The sequence below is a fragment of the Sinocyclocheilus rhinocerous genome, unplaced genomic scaffold (genome assembly GCF_001515625.1).
Source record: "Sinocyclocheilus rhinocerous isolate Xijiao unplaced genomic scaffold, SAMN03320098_v1.1 scaffold2116, whole genome shotgun sequence".
Classification (NCBI taxonomy): domain Eukaryota; kingdom Metazoa; phylum Chordata; class Actinopteri; order Cypriniformes; family Cyprinidae; genus Sinocyclocheilus; species Sinocyclocheilus rhinocerous.
This window is the reverse complement of record NW_015623486.1, coordinates 137,311-156,516: the sequence shown is the minus strand read 5'-3', so window position 1 is coordinate 156,516 and position 19,206 is coordinate 137,311. Positions and strand designations below refer to the sequence as shown.

General features: G+C 37.9%; 1 pseudogene; it reads left to right on the top strand.

The window, feature by feature from the left end:
* The window catches only part of LOC107754370 (netrin-3-like), a 29,711-nt pseudogene that overhangs the window by 7,463 nt on the left and 3,042 nt on the right, over window positions 1-19,206 (top strand).

Here is a 19,206-nt window from a genome sequence, read left to right as displayed (position 1 = left end):
ACTTATAGTTTTTATTCTTTTGTATATCTACAGTTTTCATTTTTAATTGTAGTATTTTTTGTGCTTTTTTATGAGTTTTTGCACTTTGTAAATATTACTATTGGGTTTAATTAATTTTTATTTCAGTTTTTCGGTTATATTGAGTTTTTTATTATTGATTTATATTTGTCATTTTACACTGGTGTACAGGTATTTTAGCATCAAAAGAAATAGTACTTCGCCTTTAAATCTGAAATGTATTTAGTTGCCATCTGAGCCTGTGCACTTGTGTTATGTCTCAGCTCTGATAAATTCTGTGTCATGAGTAACACACACACACACACACACACGCTTGATGTAGAAACTCGACTCTCCATATTTAGTCATTCTGTGAGAGACGTCCATTCTTCATTGTGATTTATCTCTCTTTCTTTCATTCTCTCATATATCTCATCTCTACTTTGACGTCCTTTATCTTCAGCCACTATCTGTCTTTTTTATTCTCCCCCCCACATACAGTCCCTTTCCTCAGTTCTGTCCATATTTGTCCCTTTTTGTCTCACTAAACCTTTCACCTATTTCTGTCTCATGCTCCCATGTGTGTGTGTGTGTGTGTGTGTGTGTGAATCAGAGGGATGTGTATTCTTTTTCTCAGAATCTGATGGAACCGTCACTAAATGATGTTGTGGCATGGACACACACACACACACACACACACACACACACAGTGTAAACACCAAAAGACCACACAATCAGAATCTGTGCGTATACATACAATGGGGTCCAAACGTCTCAGACCGCATTGACATTCTTGGATTTTTTTCATTTAATTCTGGAAAATAAATAAAGTTTTAAGACTTCGAAAAATGCAAAAATGTAGCATTTCTGTAGCTCAAACCATAAAACATGGCACTAGCAACAAGAAGGTTATGGGTTTGATTTCCAGAGAATGCATTAACTTATAAAACATAATGTAATTTAAAATGTAATGTAAGTCAATGTGGATAAAAGCGTTTGCCAAATACACACAATACAATACATACATTGCTCACACACACACACACACACACACACACATACACACACACATATATATATATATAAATTATTATTTTATATATTTAATGTATATTTTTTTCCAAGTAAATATTGTGTAAAATAACTGTTCAATTAAAATGTAGCAATTAAAAAAAAATATATCATTTAACATTAAATTGAATATTTAGGTACTATTTTCTTGAACCACAAGATGCTGGAAGATTCTGAAATAATGCTAGATAACATGATCATCAGACTTTGTTCATCACAATCTCATTTTTTCTTTTTTTGTCAAATTGTTACACTGATAATTTGCAATACAGTTTTTGAACTGAATTAGAAAAGTCTTCAAAAAAGGCACCTTTTCAGTAGTGATTAAACTAGTGGAGCCCCATTATGTGTGTTTCTCAGTGTGTTTATGTTAGAGTGATCGAGCGAGGTAGAGAAAGAGAGAGGTGGGGGTGAGAGAGTTCGGCTGACGGCGTGAGGGTCAAATAATGAGCTTAATTCTCTGTTTGGTGTTTGATGATGTGTGACTGAAGAGGTGTGTATGGAGAGAGAGAGAGTTTGGTAGAATGTGACAGAAACAGAGGGAAAAAAGGGGCCATTCAGAGCTTATTGTGTCTTCATATAAAACATATGCTCTACAATTCTCATCAAAAACACAGGCTTCGTAGATTTCATAATACTAATGCCAGAATATGCTTAACTAAAAACTTGAAAACGGACACAAAATCACTATAAAAATGTAATAGAATCATAGCTTTGTACTATTGATTCAGTTAAATTAATGAATGGATTGTGAACTGAATCAACTGAATCATTTGAAAGATCCAACTCAAACGAATGATTCTGACATCTCTGATTCTCTGATTTTCAGTGAACACATCACATTACTGTTTGCTTCTCACACATTGTATAGTTTCAGAAAACTCGTATGGACTACTTTCATGGGTCTTTCGGTTGCTTTTGTGCCCTTTTTGATGCTTGACAGCTTCATTGTAATTGCATGGGAAGAGCATGATATAGTAACAGGTGTGACGTGAAGCCTTCATGCATCTGAGCCAATTTCTAATCTATTTTTCAGCACAATAATAACAATTAATTTATCGGGCTTTTTATCACATTTATAAGTTGTATATTTACTGTCTTTATTTGAGGGTCCATCTGTACCGTTGCAAAGGGGCCCGAGCAGAAAGAGCCGCATTGATATTCACATCACACACACGCAGTGACAGGTCCTAAGAGAGGAGTTTTACTCTGGTTTCATGGTTCATTGCTCTTTGTAGTGCTGTAGAAGTGTGATTCGGCTCAGATACACGCTAATGTCAAACTGTTTCTCATTGACTCTAAACAGCGTGCGGATCTCATCAGATTCCCTCCCGGCTGATCATATGCACGTCGACCTGCGGATCCAAGCATCAGGAGAGTTTGAGAGTATCGAGTTTTATTCGTTCGGTGTCTGTCTGGAACATGGCACATAGGATGCGGAACGGACTGTGACCGCTGATTCCTCCAGCAGTAGAGGTAGTGCGCTTTCTTTGTTTTAAAACAAGATAAATATCACTGTATCGTAGAAATGTTTTTCTGCTTTATGAATCTAGAAAAGCATCTGTGCACAGCAACATTATATTAAATGTTCTCATTCAAATCCCCCGGCCTCCCAACGGCCCAAACTCCTCAAGAAAACATGAGGAATCTCAGCATGTGTTTACCAAGACAAAATTAACCCAATTTTGTAATAACAGCTGCAGTGTATTTCTGCATGCACGGCTTTCCTAAAATGGCTGAAATGTCTATAAATTAGCTTTTCTAAACACACTTGCACAATCGTCACTATTATTGTTGCTGATTCCCATTTTGCATTGTCCTGCTGCGTTTGTGCTCTTGAAATTAATAATTGTCTGTGTTGTTGCAAAGATGTGTTGCTACTTTACTAAGTGATCAAATGCTCCACTTTTATCTGCAGGCCTATAAGACAGGCGGAAAATCCCACAAATGCACATTGAAGTCAGATCTAGAGACTAGAGGGTGAACACTTTTGATTTGGTTTGTGAGCAATCACTTAGCAACCCTAGCAACTGCATAGCGACACTAAAATCTAATTAGAACACCTTTGCAACTGCATGGCAATGTCCTGGCATTCACATACATCAGAGTAACATCACGGCAGTGAATTTTACAAATGATTGCAAAAAGTTCAGCTGCTCTCTTTGGTTTTGAGACTTTAGTCTTTGCAACTTCAGGGATCTTATCTATGCACAATCAGCTTGTAACACTCCAAAGAGAAAGGAAAACTTGAAATCGCATCATATGACCCCTTTAAACAACTTAAATATAAATTTCACAACTCATTGATGTCCATTTTTTAGTGTAGTATTTGATTTAGTGCTGTGAGTTTATCAATAACTACAAACCAACATTTGGTCCTAAACTATCTAGCCCCTATTGAGTGACAGTTGAATTTAGGTTGAATACTGTATGTAACTCTGTTACAAGTCTGTTTGTTTGGTTAAATCTATTTCATTCATTTTTACATTTATTTTATGTTTTACAATGTATTGATTATTCATTGATTTTTTGTTATTTAAATGTATGATGAAATGTATTTATTTTTAAATTTAGTCTTTTTTACATTTTGAAAGGATAAGCTCCACTATTTTTTGAAAAAAAGTTTTTTAGGCCCTGTTTTTGTACCTTGTTTTCTTCAGTGCACTTCACTTGTGTTATGGCATCATTGTAATAACGTCATTTTTTGAACATGGTTTCTTTGAAGTACTATATAAATCTTATGGTGCATGAATATTGTTGACATTTTGTGCCATTCCATTTCCAGACGCACACTGCCGAGAGCTGGTTCTGGAAAAGTCGTCTATCCACTGGACGTTTTCTGGTCGGGTCGCCTTTCCAAGATATCACACGTACTCCAGTCTGAAGAGACGCTACAGCCATATTTGTTTATTTGAGTTCCCCCTCTCTCTACCCATCCATCTGGATACGTTCCTTCCCTTCCCCATCCCACATTCATCATTCCCTCCCGTGACATCATGCAGAGTTTTCGGAACTTGCTTTCTCTGCTTACTTTGTTTCATACGCTTCCCTGGGCCTCCAGTCATAGTCTGAACCCATTCACCGGGCCTCAAGTGACACCGACAGACCCTTGCTATGACGAGACGGGCGTCGCCCGCCGATGTATCCCAGAGTTCATCAATGCAGCATTCGGCCAAGAGGTCAGCGTATCGAGCGCATGCGGCCGGCCGCCGTCTCGCTCCTGCGGTTTAGTGGAACGCGACGACCGTCCCGCTGTGCGCACATGCCAGGTTTGTGATGCATCGAACCCTCGCCATGCTCACCCTGCCTCCTACCTCACCGACCTAAACTCCGCCCACAACCTCACCTGCTGGCAGTCAGAGAATCTGCAGGGCTCACCGCTCAACGTGACGCTCACGCTGTCGCTCGGGAAGAAGTTTGAGATCACGTACGTCAGCCTGCAGTTCTGTTCCCCGCGGCCCGAATCGCTGGCCATCTATAAGAGCATGGATTATGGCCGCACTTGGACGCCTTACCAGTTCTATTCGTCGCAGTGCCGTCGCATGTACAACCGACCCAACAAAGCGGCGATCACCAAGCAGAACGAACAGGAAGCTTTATGCACAGATGGACACACCGATCTCTACCCGCTTTCCGGCGGCCTTATCGCTTTTAGCACATTAGACGGACGCCCTTCGGGCAAGGACTTCGACTCGAGCCCTGTTCTGCAGGACTGGGTGACGGTCACTGACATTCGAGTGGTCTTCAGTCGCCCGCAGCACCCTAGAGCGCTGCCAATGTCGGGACGCGAGAGCGAAGACCCACTCGGGCCGCCTGGAACGCTGCCTACTTATTACTACGCGGTTGGCGACTTCCAAGTGGGCGGGAGGTGTAAATGTAACGGCCACGCCTCCAGGTGTGTGCGAGAGAAGGACGGGAAACTGGTGTGCGAATGCAAGCACAACACAGAGGGTCCGGAGTGTGACCGCTGCAAACCGTTTCACTACGACCGGCCCTGGCAACGTGCAACAGCGAAAGAAGCCAACGAGTGCTTGCGTAAGTTGCACACAGACCACTGTGTTCTCATTTAGGTGTGCGATGATAAATCGATTCGTGAATCGATTCTGAATTCATCGCGATTCTCTCTAGAATCGATTCTCAGCTTAGTTTGTAACAGCAGATGGCGCTGCGTGCTTTAGAAACAGCCGTACTCTGCTTGCTTCCAGTTCCTTAAACACACCACTTGAATCTAAAATTATCATTCATAAAGTTCTTAAAGGTTAAAGCAAATTACAAGAGTGTTCACAGTGGACTGTTTACATTAATCTCGCATCATAAAAGCATAAAAGCTGAAGTGCATTTAACCGCTTACATTACTCAGCCGAACGCACAAGCGCTCTTCTTCGTGAGCATTTGAGAGCGCCATCTGCTGTTAAAGTTTAAGCTCGGAATCAATTCCTGAGAATCGCGATGCATTCGGAAAATCGCAGAATCGATCCTCGATCATCGATTTATCGTCGCACCCCTAGTTCTCATTAAAATGTGGTAGTTGTTCAATCTTCGTTAGCTGTTCCATAACCTAGAGCCAGATTTACTTACAGCTTGTACCAGTGAAAACCTCTTCTGGCGTTAAAACACTACTGTCAAGATTTACTAAAGTCACACAGTGAAAAATTTGCAATGAAAAGGCATGGACACAGTTACTTTTGCGACTGATCTTATTGCATATGCATTTACAGTAGTTTCCCTTACAGATGCTAAATTTATGGGAGGAGAGTATTTAAATAAATCTTGCAATGTGATTTACCGAGATTTGCAGTAGTCAGTTTGCTGGTATTTGTGCTATTATTTAACGACCAAAAAGCATGTCTTTACCCATTTGTGCACAGAGGAACGATTCAGAACGATTTTTCAAGTTGATGAATGATAAAGCATTGACAGCCAATCAGAGTCCACCCAAATCAAGAGCATGAGCATTTAAAGTGGCAGATGACAAAGTGGCAGTGCTTGCTTATAATAAACAGATCGTTATCGCTCATTGGCATGAATACTGATATAATGTCGGTTTCTTAATAATTATCTTTCTTAGCGTGAATAGGCCTTATTTGCCAATGATTTGTACCACTCATCTGGACCACTCAGCTTAACAAAATGCTACCATCAAATCAATTGTGATGGACACTTGTGGAGTTTGATGGTAGCATTTTGCTAAACTATTTATGAAAATTCACAACACATACAAATCTTGAGTAAAATAGGCAAAATTTTGTATTCTTTTTTAATTATATTTTTGATACATGTCAGTATTGAATGAAACGTTATGCTAAATATCACTAAATGTCGCTTGGCCAAACAAATTACAAATCAAAAAAGACTGGAACTACTCTACAGTATGTTTAAATTTAGCATTTCTCTCGATCTGCCCGCCGTATTGAATGGACTTTTTCACTGGAGCTTGTTGCAGTGTATTCTGGAATTGGCTTTTTTGTGAAAGATAAATCAAAATAATATCGAAAGCAGCATATTTACGCTGCTAACCCTTTGGAGTTGCTGTCTAGGTAGACAGCTCACTACATTTTAGAACAGAGCTGCAGTGTGGTGTTACGAAATGATCTCTTGGCAAAATCGTGAAGGTTAATTCTCATCGCATCTCACATCTGAACTTGATTTATGAGCTTGACTTCGCCTGTATCGGTATTAATGCTGGATACATTCCATTGAATACATCCAGACTGACACTCGAGTGCAGGGCCGAGATTTGTGTTTGTGTATGTCTGTCTTGCAGTATGTTAATCTTTACATAAACCTCTTCTCTTAGCCCGTGTCTCAACAGCCCACGCTCAGAGCCCAGTGCTCCTGACAGCAGTGAGAGCACTAGGCCTATTTCACACGTGTGCGAAAGCAGCGTTTATTTATTTTGGCGGCCATATTAACACTGAATTTACACTGGCTGCCGAAGAAGCGCAGTGCCGTTTAGCAGAATGTAAGCATATTTTTTTACAGCATAGTCACTCTGCAGAAAAAGTTTAAAATGCACCTATGAATTAAAAAAATTATAATTTATTTATCAACACAGACTTTTGCAATATAGAGTTTTGTAAAGCAACACAAACACTTTATATTTATGAATTTGACTTTGTAGCTACAGTTTATGTCACAAATAAATAAATGAATATATTGTTAAATATTTTTTTTAGTTTATTGTACAAACCAACATTTGGTCAAAAATGATATAACCCCTATTGAGCTTAATTTAGGCTAAATATGTAACTACACATTTTATTTTATTTTAATTAATTAACCAACCTATCTACAGGTATCTATCTATCTATCTATCTATCTACAGTTTTTCTTTTCTTTTCTTTTGTTTTTAAGATGCATATACTTGATGGCTCTAGTTCTTATATTAGGATTCCAGCGTCTATCTGTAGATATACAACTATCCATATGTTAAAGATCAGTAGCAGCTGCAGATATTTATCTTATCTTATCAGAAGGCAGTATAATTGCTGAACGAAAAATTAGCCAAACGGTGTAAATGTAATAATCTTTGTGTCAGGAAAGATATATTGTGCCCAAATGCTCCAGTTGGGCAGTCCTGACAATCCATTAGTATCACTAATGTCTCCCATAAATCTCTCTGCCTCGTCTAATTCTTCCTGTCCACTCGGTCTTTTTCCCCGTGTGCTTCTCTACACGTCTCTGAGAGTTTGCAGATCGTTTATTTTTCTTTCGTTTGATTGGCAGCGCTCTGTGTTTGTCTCCTCTCACCTCTGGCTCTGTCTCTCCTCGTGCCATCTGCTGTGGTTTGGTGGCCCCGTCTCTGACTGACCCGCGCTACACGCTCCACTCCCTCGTTTTCTCGCCTCGACACCCGCCAAGGACTCCCGCCGATTTTGTGCCCGACCTGGCAGTGGTTGAGTGTGATCTCGTTAAAATCATCCCGCCATTCAGCTGAGAGAACAAGGACAAAGAGATTAGCAGAGTTATAGCAGACTAATGAGCGGCTGACCACAAACCGAGGCTCTGACACTCAAATCAAGCAGTTTGACTGGAGAAAATGTCAAAACTTTTGCTGTTGCTATGCAGTTGCTAGGGTGTTCTGGGTGGCTGTTAGTTTGTTGCTATGCGGTTGCTAAGATGGTCTAAGTGACAGTTAGTGTGTTGCTATGTGGTTGCTGGGGTGTTCTGAGTGGATGTTAGTGCATTGCCATGTGGTTGCTAAGACTTTCCAAGTAGTTCTTAGTGTGTTTCTATGCAGTTGCTGGGGTGTTCTAGGTGACTGTTAATGAGTTGCTATGCAGTTACTGGGGTGTTCTATGTGAGTGTTATCTATGCAGTTTCTAAGATGTTTTAGTTGGTACTGGTAGTGCGTTGCTGTGTGGTTACTGGGCTGCTCTGTGTCATTAGTGTGTTGCTATGCAGTTTCTAAGGTGTTCTAGGTGGTCTTTGCGGTTGCTGGGGTGTTCTGTGTGAGTGTTAGTGTGTTGCTATGCTATTGCTGGGGTGTTCTAGGTGAGTGTTAATGTGTTGCTAAGCTGTTGCTAGGGTGTTCTAGTTGAGTGTTAGTGTGTTGCTATGCAGTTGCTGGGGTGTTCTGAGTGGCTGTTACTGTGTGGTTGCTGGGCGGATCTGTGTTGTTAGTGACTTGCTATGCAGTTTCTAAGGTGTTCTAGGTGGTCGTTGCAGTTGCTGGGGTGTTCTAGCTGAGTGTTAGTGTGTTGCTACGTTTTAGGTGAGTGTTAGTGTGTTGCTATGCAGCTGCTGGGGTGTTTTAGGTGAGTGTTAGTGTGTTGCTATGCAGTTGCTGGGGTGTTTTAGGTGAGTGTTAGTGTGTTGCTATGCAGTTGCTGGGGTGTTCTGAGTGGCTGTTAGTGTGTTACTATGTGGTTGCTGGGCTGATCTCTGTTTTTAGTGTGTTGCTGTGCAGTTTCTAAGGTGTTCTAGGTGGTCGTTGCAGTTGCTGGGGTGTTCTAGGTGTGTTAATGTGTTGCTATGCAGTTGCTGGGGTGTTCTAGGTGAGTGTTCGTCTATGCAGCTGCTGGGGTGTTCTAGGTGAGTGTTAATGTGTTGCTATGCAGTTGCTGGGGTGTTTTAGGTGAGTGTTGTGTTGCTATACAGTTGCTGGGGTGTTTTAGGTGAGTGTTAGTGTGTTGCTATGCAGCTGCTGGGGTGTTTTAGGTGAGTGTTAGTGTGTTGCTATGCAGCTGCTGGGGTGTTTTAGGTGAGTGTTAGTTGCTATGCAGTTTCTAATGTATTTTAAGTGGTTGTGTTTTGCTATGTTGCTAAGGTGTTCTAAGTGATTGTTAATGTGTTGCTTTGCAATTGCTGGAGTGTTCTGAGTGGCGGTTAGTGCGTTGCTATGGGGTTGCTGGGGTGTTCAGTATTGTTAGTGTTGGCTATGCAGTTTTGGTAGTTAGTGTATCCTGCCAGGGTGTTATGAGTTGCTGGTAAAGTTGCTATGCGGTTTCAGGTGTGTTCTAAGTGCTTGATATTGTGTTTTATATTCAGTTACTAATGAGTTCTAAGTGGTTGTTAGTTAGTTGCTATGCGGTTGCTAGGTTAATATAATAAAGTGTGTGTGTATGTGTGTATATGCCAGTCACGGCCACCTGCACAGGACACTGGAAGTATGAGTACTAACCATATCCTCATTAAACACACACACAAGCCCACTTTTACTGCCTTGGATTTCCTATACGTCACAAACCAAAACATGCTGCTTCCGAGGGAAAAAAAAAACGCCACACAGAGCGTTAATGATATAAAGCTGTGATGCTGAAGAGAAACCTTGTAGAGATGTGTTTATCTTCCTGTTTATTTGTTAGTCTGCCAGCGATTATGTGTTTTGGAACTAGCTTGTCGTTTTGTTTCTTTGCGTGCTACGATTCAAAGGACACATTTGTCGAAGAACTTGTTAAAAAAATTGTTTGTGCTCTTGTAAAACCAAAGCCATCTAGAAATTTGGACTGGATTTCTATATTTCCTGTTCACTCCAGCAGTATCTAAACATTCTGAAAGATGCCTGTAAACCAAAAATACTAAATGCCACCTTTTATGTTGGGCTCGTCTAAACACATGTAACCAATTAAGTAAATTAATAAATAAAAGCACTCTCAGCGCCCTATTACTCCATTTTATGTGAGCGTAAGTATCGTGACATTTCAAAACAAATATAAAGCTTATAAAATGTAGCGTTTAGTCAGAGATCTCCAGCATGAAATAGCGGCGGCGTCTGTAACTCATCAACATCGCTAGCCTTGCGCTATCGTCCTGTGCCAAACCTTCAGAGAAGAAACTTCCAGCTGTTGCCTGTTTCTGGGAGTTTCGAAGTGAGTCACTCTTCAGCAAGTGAAATGCCTGTTTAGTTGAATAGAAGTTTAAAAGATTAAAAACATGTCCGCCAAGGGCCGAGATTGACTTGACTAATCGAACATTTTCCTGTTTTTTTGGTTGTTTTGAATCACCATCTTGTTGTGTTTTTGAAGAGCCTGCCAATGAACCTGGCAGGATTCGTACAGTGTTCTGGAGATTGTTATTAATTTTTTCTCATATAGCAATAGGAAGATTTTAGTGAACTGGTTCATTCAAAAATTGTATGCAATTCACTTTTTGCGAACCACTTGAATAACATCAGATGATCATCCGAATGAACCGATTCACTAAACTGAAACAGATTAACTGATTCATTTGAGGCCCTGTGTTGAAGACATTTTACACGTGAATTTTTTTATCTTTTTTTGTAGCTAAATATTATATATGAGGATCTCTATTGATCATTAAACAAATCAATTTACAATAAGTACAACTAATAAAACTAGAAAACACACCATATATTCGTTGTTTTTAATGTAAATGTATTTGTTTATGCTCTTACCCTAATAGAGATTCTCACTGTTTTTGTGCCAAAAAATACTGTGTGCAAAAAATAAAAAAACATTGGCTATACAGAGTAGTTAGCCATTTGTTTTCTAGTAGCTTGTTTGTCATTTAAATTATGAGTAGCTTGTAGCTCGACCAGCTACAGTTTCAAAGCAGCTTCACTGCCAAATTGCTGTTTGGACTACACCCAACTCTTGTGTTATGACTTTTCCCAATTTTCCTAATTCTTTTGGAATCTAAAAACACTCGCTTTTCCCTCACAGGCAGAAAACAAAAGATCTGAACGGAGACGTGAGGCTTCACGACTCTTTCATGTGTGAACAATCTACGCAACAGGAAACGCCTAATCAATTAGAAACACCTGTGAGCCAAATGTTCTGATATTTATGCTCACATAAAACCACGGATGGAATTTTAAATGAGCTGTTATTCCTAGTTGATAAAACATATGTGTGTTAAAACTCACAGGTGATGTTCTGTGGAAGGTGTTATTCTGCTGTGTTTTTTATTAGTGGCGTTCACTAAGACAAGCATCACTATCACTGTTGCTCATACTTCAGGTTAGTGATTTGAAGTAACTCGTAATCTTAAAGAGATAATTTACCCCCCCCCAAAAAAAAAAAAAAATTCTGTCATTTATTCACCATCAAGTTGTTCCAAACCTGTATAAATTTATTTCATCTTTTGAACACAAAAGAAGATACTTTGAAGAATGTGGGTATCCAAACAGTTAATGGTCCCCATTGACTTCCATAGTATTTTGGAAGTCAGTGGGGAGCAGCAAATGGTAACAGCAGTTTTTATATTGCTTAATTGTACAGCAATATTAGTATAATTATAATTTGTACAGTTAATTAATCATATTAATTTAGACATCATAATCCAAAACATATGTAGAGTTAAACGTGTCTGTGTATGGTGTTTGCAAAAATGTGTTTTTGGGTGTAGTTCTGTGCATACCTGTAGCGCACGCTCCATCAAACTAACGTTTCTGCTCTACATAAATGAATTTGGAGCTCTGGGCTTGCTCTAACCTCAGGTTAATAGGTTTGAGTGCTTTCAGCTGTGTTTGGAAAGCTCTTGTAATAGAGGAAGGGTGCCATTGAGAAAGACCCTTGGAACAGCTTTAGATTAAGTACCACGCTCAAGGCACAAACGCAGCGCTGGGAGATATCAGCAAACCTGTGCTCGTTTCCAAAGCCTTCCCGCTCAAATCAGACCCCATCTGGAAACGCCCTAGAAAGTGTTCATATTTAGACCGTATGCCTTAAGAATTCAGTCTCTGTCTTGTGCGTGTGTGTGACCGTGTAGCACTTTATTTGGGTGTGAATATGTGTGCTCTTTTTGTCACGCTTTTGGAATTTCATTTGGAGAAATGCACACACCCTTACAACGCTCGCACACACACATCGCCTGCAGACGTTTATCGAGTTGAATTTGCTGTAATCTCACCCTGTTGACTTTAACCCAGAAACCCCACTGAAATTACACCCCCTTTTCATCGCAAGATATAAACTCGTTATTCTGAGAAAAAAAGTCGCAATTGCAAGATATAAATTTAGAATTCTGAGAAAAAAGTCAGAATGGCGAGATATAAACTCATTATTCTGAGAAAAAAAGTCGCAATTGCAAGATATAAACTCGGAATTCTGAGAAAAAAGTCAGAATGGCGAGATATAAACTCATTATTCTGAGAAAAAAAGTCGCAATTGCAAGATATAAACTCGGAATTCTGAGAAAAAAGTCAGAATGGCGAGATATAAACTCATTATTCTGAGAAAAAAAGTCGCAATTGCAAGATATAAACTCGGAATTCTGAGAAAAAAGTCAGAATGGCGAGATATAAACTCATTATTCTGAGAAAAAAAGTCGCAATTGCAAGATATAAACTCGGAATTCTGAGAAAAAAGTCAGAATGGCGAAATATAAACTCATAATTCTGAGAAATAAACTCATAATTGTGAGAAATAAACTTGCAATTGCGAGAAAATTGCATTTACGAGATATAAACTCTTTATTTCTTGCAATTGCAAGTTTATATCTCGCAATTCTGACTTTATTTCTCAGAATTGTGAATTTATATCTCACAGTTCTGACTTTATAACATGCAATTGCGATTTTATATCCTGTAATTCTGACTTCTTTTCTCTCAATTGCGAGTTTATATCACTCAGTTCTGAGAAAAAAAGTCAGAATTGCGAGCTGTAATCTCACAATTGTGAGTTGTGAGATAAAAGTCGCCTTACTTTTTATTATTTTTTTATTCAGTGGCAGAAACAGGCCTCCATAAATATTTGTCTTTATCTTCAAAAAGCGATTTTTGTTTTTATTCCTTCACCTCTAAACTCCAGTAAGTCAAAATTGTGTCGAATTGCTTCAAAGTGTTTGCAAGAAGTCGACCTCAGCTGCGTGACATTCAGTGCCCCTAGTGGCAGCATGCTGAATTACAAAATTTATGACTGTTTCCAAACAGATTTTCCCTTCCGCTATAAAAACAGGAAGTCCCGTCCCAAACAATTTGGGACCGCTCAAATAAACAGGACAATGTTTCTTATTGGTTAATGTGTAATGGGCCGCTGTCAGGTCATTTTTTGCTGTTTACAGAACCAAGATCTGCCACAGAGACAAGTATACAAATAATTTGAAAAACTTTGAAATTCAAGTGTGATTTCTGAGGACATCTGTCAAGTAACAGCGACATGTTATGTGTTGTGTTCCAAAAAATCACTTACAGCTGTTTAAAGTACTTACACAAGCCTCTATAAATGATGGTATTGAGCAACATGGCGATTTTTGGATAATAAGTACATTTATGTATTATTTTTGGACAGAGTTGTTGAGGTAGTGTGTTCATGAGTTTATGAAAGGCTAATAATGAATTAAATCATAAAAATGTAACATTAAAATAAAACTAATATTTATAATATAGAATTATAATATAATAACTAATTGTAAAATAAAAACAATCAACATAAGATATTTTATTTGTTTACATGCAAGCCATTTGACCATTAACTGATATCAGAGAACCGTGAACATGCAAATGTGTTGTTAAATTATTGCAATATTGACTTGTGCAACTTCAAGTAAATATGTCAAAGAGGTTCGGCTGACAAAAGGGTTTGTGAAATCCTGGTTTAGATTTTTAACAGTTTTTTTTTATTTTGGACCTTGAAAACTGCAGGCAGGATGTGTTTAGACATGATTTTATAGCATACTCGGTTACATAAGACTCGCTCGTCTTTTTTTTCTGACTGCGACTCAGTCATTTTTATGGCTTACTGTTTATTTATGGGTGAAAAATGTATTTATGTGCGTCAAATGTTTTATGCACTGTGTTTTCCAGCTTGAAAGCTTCCACATAAAATCAGTAGCACACACATGTATATAAATTAAGATCTAAAAATAGAATAGAGTTCAATAAAACCACACCAGGACCGGTGTGCACTGGGAGCAGGCTGTACATGAAGCTCATATATCTGCTGCCGTCACTCCGGCCAAAGCAAACACACATCAGAGTTTGAGAGAAATTGAAGTGTTTGGATAAAAGATGTCTTGTAAGTCGAGAATTTCTGGAAGGAAAAGTCAGTCCATAAGTAGAGGGGTTTCTGTAAGTTAAATTGCGAGCAGCGTAAAACGTCTGCTTCCTACGAAACTATCAATCAGTAATTCTGCTTTTGTGGCTGCTGGAAAAATGTGCCATTTCTGTGCCAAGAGTTGAAATTTATTCAGTGATATGGTTTATATGTGCAATAATTAACAGTGATAAAGTGTGAGTGTGTGTGTGTGTGTGTGTGTGTGTGTATGAAATATCATTATTATTAGTGGTATAGAGCCCTATGGATTCGGTGATGTGGAAAACGAGGATGGAATAACGGAATCCAGTCATAAAAATGGAATTTACAGTATAACACAGAATGTCACGGAATTTGGCAAATTTTGGATAAATAAATCAAAAGTAGGGCTGTAAATTTAAACAAATTGAAATATGGACTTGTGCCTGTGAATATTACAGCTCAAAAGACTGCTATTTAAATATGAAACCTGTATTTCTGTGTTTGAGCAGCGTAGTTTGTCATATACACGCAGACTCAAAAGTATTTATTATTGCATTTTAACAGTACTGCATTATTGCATTTTTTGCAGCACGTGCTTGCGAGTTTGACAAAAATAAAATGTATATTTTCTTTTGATTACATTTTAGAAGACTGATTAAACTGTTAATGTTTTATGCCTTTATTTGACCACAATTTTTGATAACAAAAACAAATATTAAACAAATATTTATTTCTGAAAAAATAAAAGATTTAAATGGCTGTTGCGGAAATTGTTAAGGTCTTATGAATTTAATCCTTTTTGATTGTTAAAAGTTAATTAAATCATTAAAACGTAATCCAGAAAATTAAATGGAAAACACAGAATTTGAGATTAAAATAGATTTCTTAGGCCCCTAAAAAAGTCTGTTTTATTCCACTTTCAATAAACTGTTGTTAAATTGTAACACTAAAATTTAATTACTAACATTAAACCATAATCCAGAAAAAAAAATAAAGCAAAAAACAGAATTTGGGGGAAATAAAACCGATTTCTTAGGGCCCTCAAAATTGAATTTTTGTTAAACTTTTATTAAATTGTTGTTAAATTCTAACGCTAAAATGTAATTACTAACATTAAAACAGAGCCCAGAAAAATTCAAACGGAAAACAAACGGAATCCAGAAAAAGCAGACCACCTTAGTGTCACAAGCGTCTGACATTTGCTTCATAAATTAAAAGTCTAGTTGTTTCTGCTGCTCTCTGCTGGTTTGAAGTGAACCCAGTAGCATTTGGTTGAGTGTGCTGGTAACAAGAACCAGTGCTGCTCTTGCACAAGAGTGTTTGTGGCTACCTCTTTGGTATGACATTAGTATTTAGACTGAATGAACAACGTGTGTATGTGCGTCAATCAGGAAACGCGATCCAGTAGTGGCCATGTTCCTCTCTTGGTTCTTGTCTCTCTCTATCTCCTCCTCTCTCTCTCTCTCTCTCACACACACACACACACACACACAGATGAAGTCACAGCTCGATCTCTGGAGCGTCCAGCTTCACCTGCAGCTGCCACAGCTATCTCTCTCTCTCTCTCTCTCTCTGTGTGTGTGTGTGAGTCTCGACACAGAGAGGAAACACACATTTTCGTATCAGTGGACATACACATGTAGACACATGCTCAAACACTAGAATAGTCAACACTAATATACACAAAACCATCATTCTAATTAGAAAACTGTTCACTTTTTGTGCCCAAAATCCACAGTTATTGGTGAATCAAATATAAAATAAAATAAAAAAATTATCTCTATTTATTTATCTCATTTCTCATTTTTATTTAGTTTAACTAAAATAACTAAAACTGAAATAAAAATTAATAAAACTACTACAACCATAACTAAAATGAAAACAGGAAATATAAAATAAAAACTAATTCAAACACTTAAAAAATGTATAATAGCGTCTCAATGGTGTATAAATGAAAATATGACATTAAACATGCCTGAACCTTTTTAAGTGGACCTAATTTCTTTGGATTCACACTATACTTGGAAGTGAACTTGGATCTGGATCACTTCAGTTAGCTTTCCATTCACACTGTTAACAAATAGTTCATTTCAAATAGAGTGTTCACATGCAGACTGCACTGAAACAAATGTGAAATTATATAAATTATTAATAATGTATTTATTTATAAATGTAGTTAAATTTTATTATTTAAATTTTTTATTAAGAATAACTTAAAATGTTATTTCATAATAATAATTATTTTATTTTATTTGTCACTATATGATTCCCATACTTTTTTGTCATGCAATAGTTTGGATAACTTTACTATTATTATAAAACATGAAAAATAGTCACATTAAAGAATAATTAGATATGCACAATCTGGTAGTGTAAGCAGCTCTTGGTCTTGGCATCATAACAGGATGATTTCTGAACGAGCTGTTTTTATTGTATTTTCAGTATAATGTTGTGAGTGTTCAAGTATGTCACGCAGAACATGAAACCTGTTTTCCATGCTGTGACTCTTTGTTTGTTGTTGTGGGAGACTTCGGTTACTATGTGTAATTCCTGTAACACAGCCCCTAATTTAATATAATATTGAGCCATCTGACTTTAAATGAGATATAGCTGTGTGTGTGTGTGTGTGTGTGTGTGTGCGTGCACGTGGTTACGGGAAGTGTGTGTAACAGATTGAGTGTCATGGCAATGTTTACGGGTCCAGACGGGGACTAAGGCCATTATTTGGACTTCCCTTCTGCCCCTGTGCCAGAGCTGATCATCTCTCTCTCTCTCTCTCTCTCTCTCCAGCATGTGACTGCCATCCGGTGGGAGCTGCAGGTAAAACGTGTAACCAGACGACGGGTCAGTGCCCGTGTAAAGACGGGGTGACTGGCATCACATGCAACCGCTGTGCTAAAGGGTATCAGCAGAGCCGATCGCCCGTCGCCCCGTGCATTAGTGAGTGGTTTGTTTATCTGTCGACATGAACATGTATTATAAACTTGTATTGTTTTTATAAAAACAATGACTAATACTAACCCTAAATGACACCCAAACCTGACAGAAAAGTTTTGCAAAAGTGCATTATTCACTTTTTTTATGTATTATTTTTACGAATCAGGAGGCCCAAGGTAATGATGTATCATTTTGTGTCATTGAGTGTTATATTTTTTTATTTAGAATTGTATATTTTTATATTTAGTTGTTATTTTTAGATTTTATGTTTACATTTTATTTTAATTTTAATCAATTTCATTTCATTTTAATATATAGTTTTAGTCATTTTTATTTCAGTTTTTTTTAGTTAAACTAAGTTTCAAAAGAGAATTGTTTGCAACTTCCTGAAATAAAACACTAATTTTTATTTCATTTTATTTCAGTTAATGTTTATTTTTTATGGAAATGTTTATTTTAAATGAAAATTGTTTTTATGGTTTTCGAGCGTTCACATGCAAGACAAAACTGCAAACGGCATTGAGACACGAAGCAAATGTGAATTCATGGAAATTATATTTATTTTATTTAATGTAATTTATTTTAACTTAATTTTAAATTCATTTTTATTTTATTTTATGTTTTGGTCACATTATTATTTACAAACTTTTTTTTTTGTCGTGTCATAGTGTTCGTGTTTGGATAACTTTACCAATGTTATAAAATATGAAAAAATATTTCATATATTATAATCATTTTTCTGATTCAGAATCTCCCCAAAGGGAAGTTGTGTCAGATTTCTCTCATATATATATATATAAATATATATATATATATATACAGTATATATATATTGTCCTCAAACTATAGACAAGTATGCACTTCTATTCTTGGTATCCTCGTCTTAAGTGAAATCCACAATCAGATATTTTCTGATTGGTTGAGCAGCTTTGTCTGGAAACTAATTGCATCATGTCTGGTTGGGACACTGATATATGTGGAGAACTTTTAGGGACAATTTTGTCTTCAAAGTTTAGCTAAGTGAACGTATGGTTAGCTGTCACACATAGTAAGGCAGCAGGTGTGTTTATCACAGTCTGTCAATCAAACACCTTCTCCACACCTGCACATTTAGATTTGGGTTCATGCTTTTATCCAAGTGACTTACATTGTATCAATCCCATGACCTTTAGTGTCAAATCTACTGTTTGAGCTACAGGAATGCACACTGACACTGACGTCATCCTATACGTGTCTTTCAGAAATCCCTGTTATAAAGCCGACGGCTGTGATCAGCACTACAGAGGAGCCTGCAGGTTAGTGCACAAACACACACAGACACATTCAGGACAGAGACAGACAGAGGAAGTACTGCTCACTTTTGTGTGGCGTATCACTGCTGGAAAGGGGCGGAGAACTCGCAATCTGTCCTTGTCATGAGTGAAAATGAATCAGAGGTGTGTGTGAAAGCAGAGAAGTGAAGGAATTGTGTGTGTTTTCAACAGCTCTTCTGGGTCAATGAACACTTCACACAGTGTGCCACATGAGCGCCACACACACACACACACACACACACACACTAAAGTCATGCCAACTATTGCAAACACTCACAATACCCTGTTGAAAACACCAGGAAAGGCTTCCTAACGAACTTAACCAGCAAATGGTCCTTGGTAAACCAACTTTACCAGTTACTAGTTGCATGCTAGTTCACCAGCATTTTGGATGGATGGATGGGTGAACAGAGATGGATGGATGGATGGATGGATGGATGGATGGATGGATGGATGGATGGATGGACGGA